This window comes from Oreochromis aureus, linkage group 16 (assembly GCF_013358895.1).
Source record: "Oreochromis aureus strain Israel breed Guangdong linkage group 16, ZZ_aureus, whole genome shotgun sequence".
Classification (NCBI taxonomy): Eukaryota; Metazoa; Chordata; class Actinopteri; order Cichliformes; family Cichlidae; genus Oreochromis; species Oreochromis aureus.
The window spans coordinates 33,015,322-33,028,117 of NC_052957.1; the positions used below are offsets into that span (position 1 = coordinate 33,015,322).

The following is a 12,796-nucleotide window of genomic DNA, read 5'->3' on the forward strand; positions in this document are numbered from 1 at the left end:
CCTGTGAGCTAACTCTGAGCAGACAGGCAGCTCCAGAAAGCGGCCATCACAGCAGCCGAAACGAATTCATTTTTCCTAGCGGTTGGCTAAAATAAATAAATAAATATATAAAATCCTGCCCCCCGCCCCTTTCACGTATACATATTTTAAAGGAGCTCTGCTGTCTTTCGACAATGAGAAAAGGTGGACACTGAGGTGAAGCTTGCGCGCACAGCGCGTCACCTTGCTGTCGGCAGTTTTCGTTATTTCATAATTAGAAACTGCAAATCATAAAATGTACATTTTCTAAATATTAATATTAATATTATTTAGTTTGACCAACCAAAACAACAAAACTCCCACAAAATAGGAAAATGTATACACACACACACACACACACACACACACACATATATATAGAGATATATATATATATGTATATGTGTGTGTGTGTGTGTGTGTGTGTGTGAAGGGAAGCTGGCACTTCACGCGAGTCAAACTCCATGAGAAAAACACTCTAAACACGGCGCTGCTTTGGATTCTTGGTGGTTTGGACACGAAGAAGGAACTGAGTCAGCCTGCAGCTTCTTAAAGGTCAGAGAGGACGGAGGGACTCCAGCATGAGGAACCTCGGCTTTTACGCACAGAGCCGCAATAAAAGGAATCACTTTAAAATCAACCGAGGGAAAAAGGGGACAGAGCACTGCCTTTCTTTTAGATATGAACTTTGATGTATTAAAAAAAACAGACAGACACACAACACGGTTAGCTGTGACGTGGAAATAGAAGTGTGGATTTCTCTTGGGAAAAGAAGTTTAAAAAAAAAAAGCGTTTGTGTTTAGCAGGACAAACTATTGCTCCTGACATGACGGTCTGCAGAGGGACTGTTTCTCATTTGGAGCCAAACGCATTTGGCTCTGGTTTCTTCTGATTACGCGCGGCAGACATGGAGGCCTTTTACTCCCAAACCTCTTCCTATATCTAAATACTTGAATCTGAATCCCCCTCAATATTTTATAGACCTCGAAAGCAGCAGGTAACTTTTAGGTTCTGAGTGTGCGATGTGTCGCAGAGGTTAGAAGGCCCCTGTAGCAGCAGGAAACACTTGGACGCTGTCGTACACCTCTCTGCTCCCCTCGCTATGTTTTATTCATCACTCGTCCCGTTTTCTAGTGAATATGTGTCTCTCTGCAAACTAAGCAGTGTAAAACTAACGATGGGTGGTGCTGGTGGTAAGGGGTTATTTAAGCTCAGCACGTGTTAATTTGTAACACCTCTCAAAGTAATTCGTCATGAATTATATTTTTTAGAGGTTAAAAAGTTACAAAGTGAAGAAATCCTGTGACGCATTCTTTTTTCCTTCTCCCTAGTTTACTGAAAATATAACTTCCTTTTTTGTCTGTGTATTTTAAACCTGAGCACACTTATGAACACACACACACAAACACACACACACACACACACACACACACACACACTTCTTGCAGTGGTGACTTATCCTGATCCTGTACGATAAAAATAAAATTAAACACTGCGTTATTTTCACGCTGTTTGTGTTTTTATCAAAGAGCCCAAAAAAATAAATAAATAAGGAGAAGATGTAAAAAAAAAAAAAAAAGGCAAAAAACCCACATTTTTTTAAAAAATATATAAAGCGCAATATTTGAAGAATAGCTCGTTCAAAAATGAAAATATAAAATAATAGTACGTAATTTTATAGACATATGTAATATTTCTCTATGGATAATATTTCAAACACTTCTTATGAAAGTGACCTCCCGTCAAAAACGAAGACTAATTAGGAGAAATAACCCGTATGTAATTAGAAAGCCGAGCTTTTTTCTACATTAAGGAAATTATAGGAAGACGTGAGCTGTAATTTTCACTCTCTAATTTTATTTACTTATTATACTTACTTATACTTAATTATTACTATAAATACTATTAAAGATAACGTAATGCCAATAGCCTTGAGTATGCAATAATTAGTACATTATTAGTCCTTAAATGGAATGATTACTAGTACAACCTTTACTAATATCCATAGCTATTATTGTTGTTGTTGTTGTTGTTGTTGTTGTTATGAATCACTCACTTTTCCCAAGGAAGCATAAAATCAAAGTCCCTGGAGTTTCCTGTCGGCTGGTTGGATTGTGTAGCATTTGTTTGGACTTTACAGAGAAATATCTACATGATCTTACAGTCTTCAGTAGAGACTTGCTACTGACAGTCCGTGTGTGTGTGTGTGTGTGTGTGTGTGTGTGTGTGTGTGTGTGTGTGTGTACTCACTGTTTACGACGTGTCTGTAGCGCTGCTGCCCGCTGAGGAGGCTCTGTCCATTGATCAGGAGTATTGAATCCAGGGCTGGGCTTTGATTCGACTCCTGGATCACGCGGGTCCTGTGCTGCTGGGTCTGGAGTCGAGACCGCGCAGGAGATCCACAGAGAAGAAAAGTTGGTTTATTGGTGGTGAAGGCTGGAGGTTTTGAGTGTGTGTGTGTGTGTGTGTGTGTGTGTGTGTGTGTGTGTGTGTGGATAGCGCGCAAAGCAGCGGAGCGAGCGGAGATGAGAAGGAAAGAAAAAGGAGAGTTTGTGGACAGCAGCGCGCACACGTAAATGTGTTCGGCTCTTTTTGTAAACCTTCGTCCCCTCTTTAAAGCGTCTGCCCGCCTTTTAGCTCAAAAGGCGTCTCTGTGGCACAAGTGTGCTCTCCTCTAAACTCATGGCTTCATCCTCGGAAGAGAGAGAAAAGGCTCACAAACAGCGCGACGCACCGCGAAGAAAACGCTCTACAATCCGGGCAAAGAAAAGCAATCTGACCGAAAAGAAAAAAAACAAAAAAAAACAGCGAAGTTCGAGTTGCAGTGTCACAGCGGGGTTTAACAGCGCAGAGGACCGGTTTCTAATCAGTGTATGTCACTTTCAATCTTTCCTGTGCCAACGGGCGCGCTGACTTGTAAGAGGGAGGAGAGAAGGGAGGAGAGACAAAAGCGGAGGGAAGCGAATGAGGGTGGAGAGGGGGCGTCAAAAGCGGCTAATCTAACCCATGAACGCGTTTTGTGGGCCGGATCTCTCTCACAGGACATACAAATGAAACACGAGTGTCCAACAGAGCTCTTCTTCTTCTTCTTCTTCCTTCATATTTGAAGTCTTTGGAGATTCAGATGAAGGGAAGGGGGTGGGGTTGTTCGGACTTTATGATCTCTCCTCGCAAAGAGGAGCAGCTGAGTTTTCCTGACTCATATCTCCCTCAGATCTCTGTGCCATAACATGCGCCCACCTATCAGAGCGACCTTGACGCGTGCGCTCTGCTGTCACCTTTTCTTCGATTAGAATGATTGTGCCTCACGCAGCAATAACTTATCGCGCTGCTATCAGCGCCGCAGCTTTCCTCTAATACCCTCAGGCATGTCAGTATCATCCGAGCTGAAGTCCATGTGCTGATACATGTTAATAAGTAGCCTAATAATAAGTCAAGGATGAGCTCTCTCTCTCTCTCTCTCTCTGTTCTTATTAGATGGCTCAATAGAACAGCAGTGGGCAGTGCTGTGGGATCCCTGTTAATGATAAACCTGTGACTTGACAGACAGATGCCACTGCGCCCTGTCTAATAGATAAGGGAGCCAGCTAGGGTCAAATGACCTAAAGGCTTTTTTTTTTTTACCTTTGTTTTGAAAATATCGTTGTCACGAAGTCACGCAAGACAGAAAAAATGTGGAACAAATGTAGGTGAGAATGAGATTTGTTTTTGTTTGTTTTAGCTGTGCTGAAGTTCTGCGTGAAAACCTTCAAGATTGTATTTCTGATGTTTATTTTAATGCTGTTTTTTGAACTATTTTAAAGGCACTCCTGTTTCTGCTCTCCGCGTCCTATCCGGCTTGCGTGCACGTACATTTGCATGCAGGCTCACTGTAAACTGCAAATATATAGAGGCTCTCGCGCACATTGTTGCACGCACATTCGAACTGAGAGAAAGGAAGCCATCGGTTTACAACATCTGCAACAGCAACGCACTGCTGGCTGCAGCGTTTGCATGGAGCAAGTAACCGTGTGGGCACCGGTGAGGAGAAGAGGTGGTGGGCGAGGAGAAGGGGGAGGCGGGGTCACGCATTACTGCTCTCTCTCACTCTCGGCCTCTGGGTTCAGGACTGGGGGAGGCAGCGGGGTCCAACAACAACACGAAAACAGATATAAAGTGTGCGCAAGCAGTACGCCTGCCTGCTGGGGAAAGGAGGCGGCACAGGCCTGCATACTGGAGATCTGTTAGTAACAGGTAGAAAGTGGCGCGTGACCACAGAGTCACAGCGAAGATCAATCGTGAAAAAGACACTAAACTCCGCAGGGCTTCATTAAGAGACAGACGCCCGTTGGTTCTTCCCCACTCTCCACCAAGAGGGCGATTATCTTTAACACTCTCCCCAAAACCATAAAACAACAACAGACACATCTTTTCACTCACCTTTCCTCCGAGACCTCGGCGGGAACGTGAAGACACCTGGCAGCACCGCCAGCTCCCGCAGATGCGCAGCGAGAATTAAGCGGGACCAGAGAAGCGAAGCGAGAATTAAGTGGCAGAGAGCCAGTCCGCTTCTCGGCGCTCATTCGTCAATAATATTAAATATGATAATGACGGTGATGTCTGCGCTCGCAAGGAGGAGGGGGGAGGGGGGGGCAACAGCGTGGGAGTGCAACAAATGCAGGCCTCTTAGAGGCGATATGACAAAGAGTGTGTGCGTAAAAGCGAGAGTGATAAGAGCTTATTGAACATTTCATGAAATGTCAGACGGTTGGTGAAAACGAGCACATTTGTTGGTTTATTCTGGCTGTGCTGGATTCTCGCAGAGCTCGTTAGACGTTCAAAACAGGAGCGTTAAAGTCCGTTTAAAGCTTTGTTTCTTATCAGACATGCAGGCTGCTGGAGGCAGAGTGAGCGCGGTTTTGGATAATAACGCGCTCCAAACTTTCCCCTCAATACCAGAAAAAACGCATGCGCCCTGAGCTATTATGTGTATTTATGTCAGAATGTTATTTTGAAATTAATTAAAGTCTTGAATACACGACGAACGTCGTCTGAATTTCTCTTCGTTTTTCGTTTTTTATTCCCCTTTGTCAGCTATTTTTTTCTTTTTGTTTTTTAAATCGCTGTTGTGAGCAGCGTCGTGTTCACAGTTTTTTATAATCCATCTGCGCTAAACCAGGCTGTTCAAAGGAAAGTTGCATAAAACAAAATATAATGTGTAATCACTGCAGATCTGGAGCAAGGATCACCAGAATAGATTCAGAGTCGGAGTTTTGGTTTTCTCCGCGTATCTAAATATTTAAAGTACTTCGTTTGGCTCAAGAAAAAAAAACAGATATAATGGGTTCTTATTGTGTAGTTAAATTCCGAGTTTTTTCCGCAGTTAAACGGGGCCCGAGCGTGTTGTATTTACCCAAAGAACTGTCCCGTTAACAAGCCGCATCATGTGGCTTTCACCTCCTCATGCGAAGACACCGGGCTGCAGCAGGCGCTCTGAATTATTAAAGGCCGGGGGGACAGAGACTCTCCGCTGCATCACTCACTCAGATCTTTCCCTCTATCTATTTTCCACTTCTTGGGGAACTCGGAATCTAGGAACGAAGCCAAACAAGCGCAAAAACATAAGAATAAAAAAAAAAATCTGTCGAATAGAATGAAAAATTGATCCCTGAAATATTCCCGATGGAAACAAATTCAAGGGACTGGAGTGAATAATTGATTCCGCAGATCGAAAAGCTCGAGCAGAACGCGAGTGATTAAAGACTAATGTGCTACAGGTATCATTACTGAGCGAGACCGCATCTGTCGGGCAGGTAAAGGCCCCGAGGATACCCCACCCACCCCAAAATAAATAAATAAATATATGCATTTTTCTCGTTTCACATCTAGGGAGCAGAGCAATTTATAGAAAGGGATCCTGTGATTTTAAACAGAGCAGACCTCCGGCACAAAACTCATTTCAAATTCAAGAAGTCAGCGGAATCATTTGGAGAAGAATGCGTCTGGCTTGGATCAGGCGAAAATGACGCATTAATAAATAAGACCGGTTTGTTTCAGCCTCGAGTTTACACAGTGGAAGCTTATAGGCGCAGGAGCATGTCCGTTGTGGGGACCGTGGGGTTAGCAAGGGCCTTGCACCAGAGCGTCATTAATCTCACAGTGCCCGGTGCCACCTGATGAGCGCGAACAAAGAGCCGCTGATGGAATGTACCGGCGGACATTTACTCACTTTACTGCGGCTTTATACTCCCACTCATCTATATTTGGATTCAAAAATTTTACTGTGTACTTAATATTATTTATTATTTTTATAGCTTTATTCACAGATTATGTTTACACATTTTAAAGTGTAAATATGCTAATATGCTGTGTATTACATGTAGAGATGAAGCTGCCAACAACTACATAAAAACTTCTATACATTGATGAATCAATAATCATGATGAAATAATGCACATATGATTTAACGAGTACTTTTACTTTAGGTACTTGCAGTATATTTATATATTTGAAGCCCGTAGCTTTCCACTATTATGCTGCTTAAGCAGGATGATGATTTTGCTTGAGCAAATTGATCAATCACTTTGTAAAACAATATAAAGCCCACTGCCTTCCAGTTCTTGGCATTGAATTTATTCCTGATCAAATGTTTTGTTATTGCCCCCCACCCCCACCCCGTGTCACCCCATTTCAAAATATTCTGGAAACGCCCCTGCGCAACCAAATACTGACGCACAGCGCAAACCCGTTTCTAGCCCTTTATCTCAGTGACAGCATCTAAGTGCTCCTCTGAGCTGTTTTGCTTAGACGTAGTCATATTTCTGTGTTTGATCACGAGTGCATGTTTCACATCGCTCTTCGTGCACCACTCAGGCCGTGCCGTGCATTTGCCATCTGGTTCCGTATGGCTTTCCAGCCGCCTGTTGTCACCTTGTTAAGTGCGGGCCAGAGGCGGAGGCGTCACTTGTGCGAACAGCGCGGCTGTGTGGTGAAGAAGAAAAGAGAGGCACAGCAGAGGACAGCAGAGGCTCAAGTCCTGATGGGAAGCCGTCAGCGGTTGTGTGCCGCGGTTGAGTCGTGAGATGGATTTCAGCGAGTTTAGAAACGCTTAAAAAATTTGTTAGAACTAAGCGCCAAACACTGACTGGATACTGACTTTTTTTTCTTTCTGAAAAACAAATACAAGTAAATCTGAAATAGTTTTAAATTTTTTTCTTTTTAAATACAGATTTGCTTTAATTAAAAAAAAAACAAAAAAAAACATGTGTGCAAGACAAACACTACTTAATTTAGATGTCTGATCCTTAATGGAAAGTACTGCCATAATGACAAATTAGGATCAATACACAAAAAAGCAACACGGAGTACGAACTGACAGACAGCATGAAGCTGATCACCGATCAGGCTGTCGTACATTCTTTTCTTTATAAAAACATAAAATAAATAAATAAAATATACGTTTTTAGAAAATATACAAAACATAAGGGAAACTCTTGACTGGAGCTTCTTCTGGACTTCCTGATGAGACCACGTGTTTCTTAACTCCACAGAAAACATCAATTATTGACGTGAATGGTGAAAGAAGGGTGGAAATAATTCTCTCAGATATAAACTGACCCAAAAATTAAAAAGAGAAGAAAAACTGTGAAATTAATAGAGGCAGAAATGATGTCGGAAATATTGTAAAATTCCAAAATGCCAGCATTGCTGATTTTATAACAAACAAAATCGGACCGACATAGTATTTAATAATAATAATAATAACAAAAATAATAATAATAATTGGAGCAGTAGTATAAGTAATAATATTGACAATAATAATAACAATAACAATAATAATAATAATAATAATAATTATTATTATTATTATTATTATTATTATTGTTGTTGTTATTGTTGATATTGATATTATTAATAACAATAATAAAATGTAAAAGATGAAAAAGTCCAACCTAATATTGCGTCATTAATATCATTTAAAAATATTTATAAACTCACTTGTTTTGCTGAATGTTATTTGGATTTATTGTTATTAGTGGTAATAGTTGTAGTATTAGTATTAATACTACATTGTGGCGTTCCGTTAGGGCCGACTCAAACGTGTTGTAACTTGCGTTTTCCAGTTTTTCCGCTAAATTAAGCGGCCATGTTTCGAATCAGCGCTAATTGAAAACGAAAGTAAGTCAGCCCTAACGAACAGCAGGCCTGTGACCCGAAGCAGACCATTAAACAAAAAGCTCCGAGCGAACATAAATACGTTTTTCACAAACACCCATTTCACATTTGTTTGTTTGCGCTTTGCGTGATTGGAGCGAATGAGGGGAAATGAAAGGTACGGGCCTGAAGCTTAAAGCAGGCCACCTCACTGCTCCAACAGTATCCCGTTAAGACACTTAATGAACGGAATATTGAAGTTAGTTTTGTTTTTTTGACTCTGTCTAATACGTCATCTCCGAAAATGCTGTGAGATTTAAAGCGTAGATTATGGGCCAATGAGGCCCAAATGGCTTGTTTTTAAAGGATGTATCTCCTTTCCGTCGAGGATTAATTTGTCTTTTACGGCACTTTCAACCTTTTTTTCCAAATTGCTTCCATGCAGAGGTCACGACTTACGAGTCCATTATTGCACCTTCACACCATTTCTCACTGGATCACTGCTTTTACTCTGAAAGCATTAGCACCACAAACACCAGTTTGAAGAGGGGGGGGGATTATATAAAATATATATATATATATATATATATATATATATATATATATATATATATATATATATATATATAATATATATATATATATTAAAAAATGCTGACTGTTTAATATTAATAACCAATTAGATAGATAGAACACCTAGTGTCATATTATATATGTAATATGATTATATTTTTATACTATATACTGTCATATTATGAACATTATAAAAATGAGAAAAGCTGTAATAACTTCTAAGACCTAAGACGGTAGTTTTGTAGGGTTGCCAGATTGGCAAGACTCCTTGGCTGATTAGATCTTATGATGATGGAAAAGCGTTGCATTAGGATCAGAGAACCCAAATCTTCCTAATAGAAGTATAATCACTGCTGCTATTTCTACTGAAAGTGGCTAAAATGCTTTTGCACTGACCAGCTTTAGAAAATGATCCAAAAAATCCAAACATAGAAACCCTTTGCAGATTTTACCTTTTCCTGAACACTGGCATTAATCCAGAATTATTAAGGAATTCAAGAGCAGATTCAACTTTTTTTTCCTTTGAGGCACACATATCCAAGGAAAATCAAGTCAGAATCATTTAACAGACTTGGCAGTAACAGGTTGACCTTTAGATTCCAAAACAAAGTGCAGGAGGTTCGTCGTGGGAGCAAATTGCATCTTTCAGAAACACCAGCTATAATGCCCTCATGCCTATCTCGGGGTCTCAGCGTCTGGGCTCCTTGAGCTCCGATATACAACACAGAAGACTGTTTTCCTTTCGGTAAAAGCCGTGGCCCTCGCTGGCAGCCCCCGCCACCTCTTTTCCTCCCAATAAGTTCTTACCTGAAATCAAATCCGGCTGCTTAACGAGGGGGGAGCGAGTTGGAGGGAGAAAGGCAATTGTGAGCGTCAGCACTCTGCACTATGTCATTGGGCACAAGTATTTGACAGCTGGAATGATCTATAAATACTTCATTAAAGTGTGTACGAGCTCCCTTCTCTTGTGCCTCATGGTCCACTTCTGGTAAGATTTACAAATGATAACATAAACAAAAAAAAGAAAAAGAAATTCAATTCTCATTTGAAAAGAATTGGAGGAGGAGGAGGAGAGGGGGCTTTGATTGGCGCCCATGAGCAACAAAACAGCGGAGGTCTCTGTAATGAGGTTTGGAAAGTGTGTTCAGTGTTTGAGGGGCCAGGGTTTACTTGACCTGCCAGAGGGATTCTCTTCCAAAATGGACACAGAGCCAGACGCAGAGCTCAGCTGTCCAGGCGTTCACCACCAACTGCACTAAATCTGTTAGGAAATATGGGAAAGAGCTTCTCTAAGGGCCGCAGACAAATGAGGTGGACTCATCAAAAAAGGTGAGCCTAATTTCTCCTGCAGTTTGGCCCTTAATATTTAGCCTCGGTAAAATAAAAAATTAAGCCCTCTCGCTGCCTTTTTGTTTTCCCCCCACCATGAAATGTATCCTGTATCCCCTAGATTGAGATGCCTAACAGACAGGACAGCCATGCCAGTAAAATAAAATGCTCTCTAGCTCTAAGATCATTTGTCCTTGCACTCACACTGACTCGTAAAACCACTTCAACTTCAGCTGCGTTTCTGCGTCGCTCTAAGGCTGACACAATCACGCTGGCAAACACTCCCCACGTCAAGCTGTCGGTACTAATAAACAAGGCGGTCAGCCTCGTATTCCTAAGAGCCCCGTGTCCAGAGCGGCCTGATGTGTGCAGGAAATGGATATGCTTTAAAAGTGTCTGCTGGGGTAGAGGAGAGAGTGAAAAATGGAATCAGAGAGAGGTCACAGGTCACACTGCAACCAACTGAAGCAACAGGGTTGGGGGTAAAACTGTACATACGAGAAGCCCGCCCACAAAACACGCATACGGGCTCTTACCGTGAAGCATGCTGGTCCTCGGAGGCTGCTGGACACGTATGCTCCACGGTCCCTGTCACAGCTTTCCCACACATCCCATCTCCGGCTCTTCGACCACCAGGACACAGACGAGCAAACAGCCTTGCAGGTAAACAAGGGTGTGTGGGGTATAGTGTAGTGGATGGTTTCACTTTGCAGGTCTCCCCCCTGGGTGGGTGGAGCCACTGCATTCAAAGTAAATGTCAATCATTTACTGTCAGACACCAGCAGAGAAGCTTTTGTCTCCTAGAGTAAATCCTTTTGATTTGTCTAAAGGAAGTCAATGATTGAAAACACGCACCGAAGGAAACCTATACTGGCCCGTTGAGTATTTAGTGTGTGTAAATACGCAAATGTCTGTGTCTGTGTGTGTTCTGTGGGATTCCTGAGCGGCCGTCAGAGCGATCAGGCTGGCTGCGCCGAGTCTGCGGGGTCAGAGGTGACCTCAGTGCTGTGATCTTGTGTTTGTTATTGCTGTGCTGCCCTTGGACGGGTTAACATAGCACACACTGCATCAGCTGGTCTGTGCACTTCCTGTCTCGCTCACACACACACACACACACACACACACACACACACACACACACTGCTCAGCCACAAGGCCTGTGAGAGCCGTCTGAGGGTCACTTCCACATGTGTTGATGGGCCCTGAGTGAACTAATCTAAACTGGTGAAATGTTATCCCACTACAGGGAGGACAGGAGCTCAGCTGGCCCCCACTGCTGCTCTCTTTATCCTCTAATGTGCAGGAGAACATGGAGAGATTTAGTTATGCATGTTACTGTGGTTCAGTGGAATGTTTTACCTTGTCACTTTCTTTACATTTTCATTTACATTTTTCTCCAGAAAACACAGGTTTGGATCCATATTTGCTAGTTTGAGCAGACTGGGACATGGACTGCTACTCTTTCATTTTAAAATCTTAGATTTTGTTGGTTTGTTTTAATGTTTTTACCATTAATTTCTTTAATGTAATAAAACAAACCCAATATTTTAGCCATCTTTCTGCAGCAGTTCCTGGGCACATGTGGACACCAGCATCTACAGCGTGACCATTACACAGTATTTTGAGTGTAATTATAAGCAACCGGTGTGTGATAATGTAGTCAATAAACACACCTCCCAAAAGCCAAATCCTTTTTTAAAGCACTGTGTGTAAATGAAAGGAATTTATCTTTTAATTAGATATCAACATCGGTTTGTTTGTTTTGGTTTATTGATTATTTTTATTTGATTTTTTTTTAAATGTGTTTTTCCTGAATTAATTCTCTGAAATCTAATTAGGCGATTTTACCATAACCCCATATTTTGGAGGGGGGGGTTTTTTTCATGTAAATGTGGACGCGTGTCCTCTAGCGTGATTATATTCATTTCTCCCTCACTTCCAAAATTTGGCAGAACAATTTACTAAAAACAAAAATTAAATATTACTAGTTATGCAGGTTAAGAGTCGGGTTAGGGTTGGGCAACTAGCAAATGACATGCAGGAAATAAATACATTTATTAAGAAATATTTACCTTCACTTTAAAAATGTGTTGTCAACTTTTTTTAGGATAAAAGTAATTAAATGCCTGACATTATTTTCAATGAATACAAGTGAAATTCACTGCTTGCATGTCAGCAATGTTGATACCTGGAATTAGATTTGTTCCATTCTTTGTGCAGCTTTAATTCACATCAGCGAAACACTCCTGGTGTCCTTTTGCTGTGCCTGACTTCCTGCCATGCTTACCTGAGTTATGCAGCTCGAAGTGGCTTCAGTAAATAAAATAGAGTTGAAAGTCACTGTGACAGTTTTTGTACTTGGTGGAATCACAAGTGAGTGGCTGCAGTTTGATCTGAGACCACAGAGGAGGGCTTCTCATGTACTTTACTGAAATGAATGAATGAGAATGTTAAGAACAATTTTAAAAAGGGAAATACCCAAACATGCTTATATATGCAATCGGCCTACAATGAGTTATCAGGACGAGTAAACACAAATTATGGCTTAAAACCTGACCATGTAATGTTGCTCAATAATACTCTCCTAATTTTATTTATTTATTAATTTGTATTGTTTTTGCGATGCTGCATTTCTACTTCATAAAAAATTAATAATTAATATTATTTATTATTTCATGAATAAATCAATAATCAGGATTCAGTAATAAAATGTATGTGATTCAGTGTGCCACTCCACACCCCA

General features: G+C 41.3%; 1 protein-coding gene across 3 annotated transcripts in view; it reads right to left on the reverse strand.

Annotated features, from left to right (window-relative positions):
• satb2 (SATB homeobox 2) overlaps positions 1 to 10,918 on the reverse strand; it is a 58,192-nt gene extending 47,274 nt beyond the window's left edge. The window contains exons 1-2 of one of the 3 annotated variants that reach the window (XM_031748922.2): positions 10,590 to 10,918; positions 2,269 to 2,392 (exon numbers count right to left, since the gene is read on the reverse strand). The gene's annotated coding sequence lies outside the window, so the exon portion shown is untranslated. Of the gene's footprint in view, positions 1 to 2,268; positions 2,994 to 4,437; positions 4,491 to 10,589 lie in introns of those variants that run through there. The other 2 variants (XM_039600204.1, XM_031748921.2) reach the window with 2 other exon arrangements.
• Between the last annotated feature and the right edge of the window lie 1,878 nt (positions 10,919 to 12,796).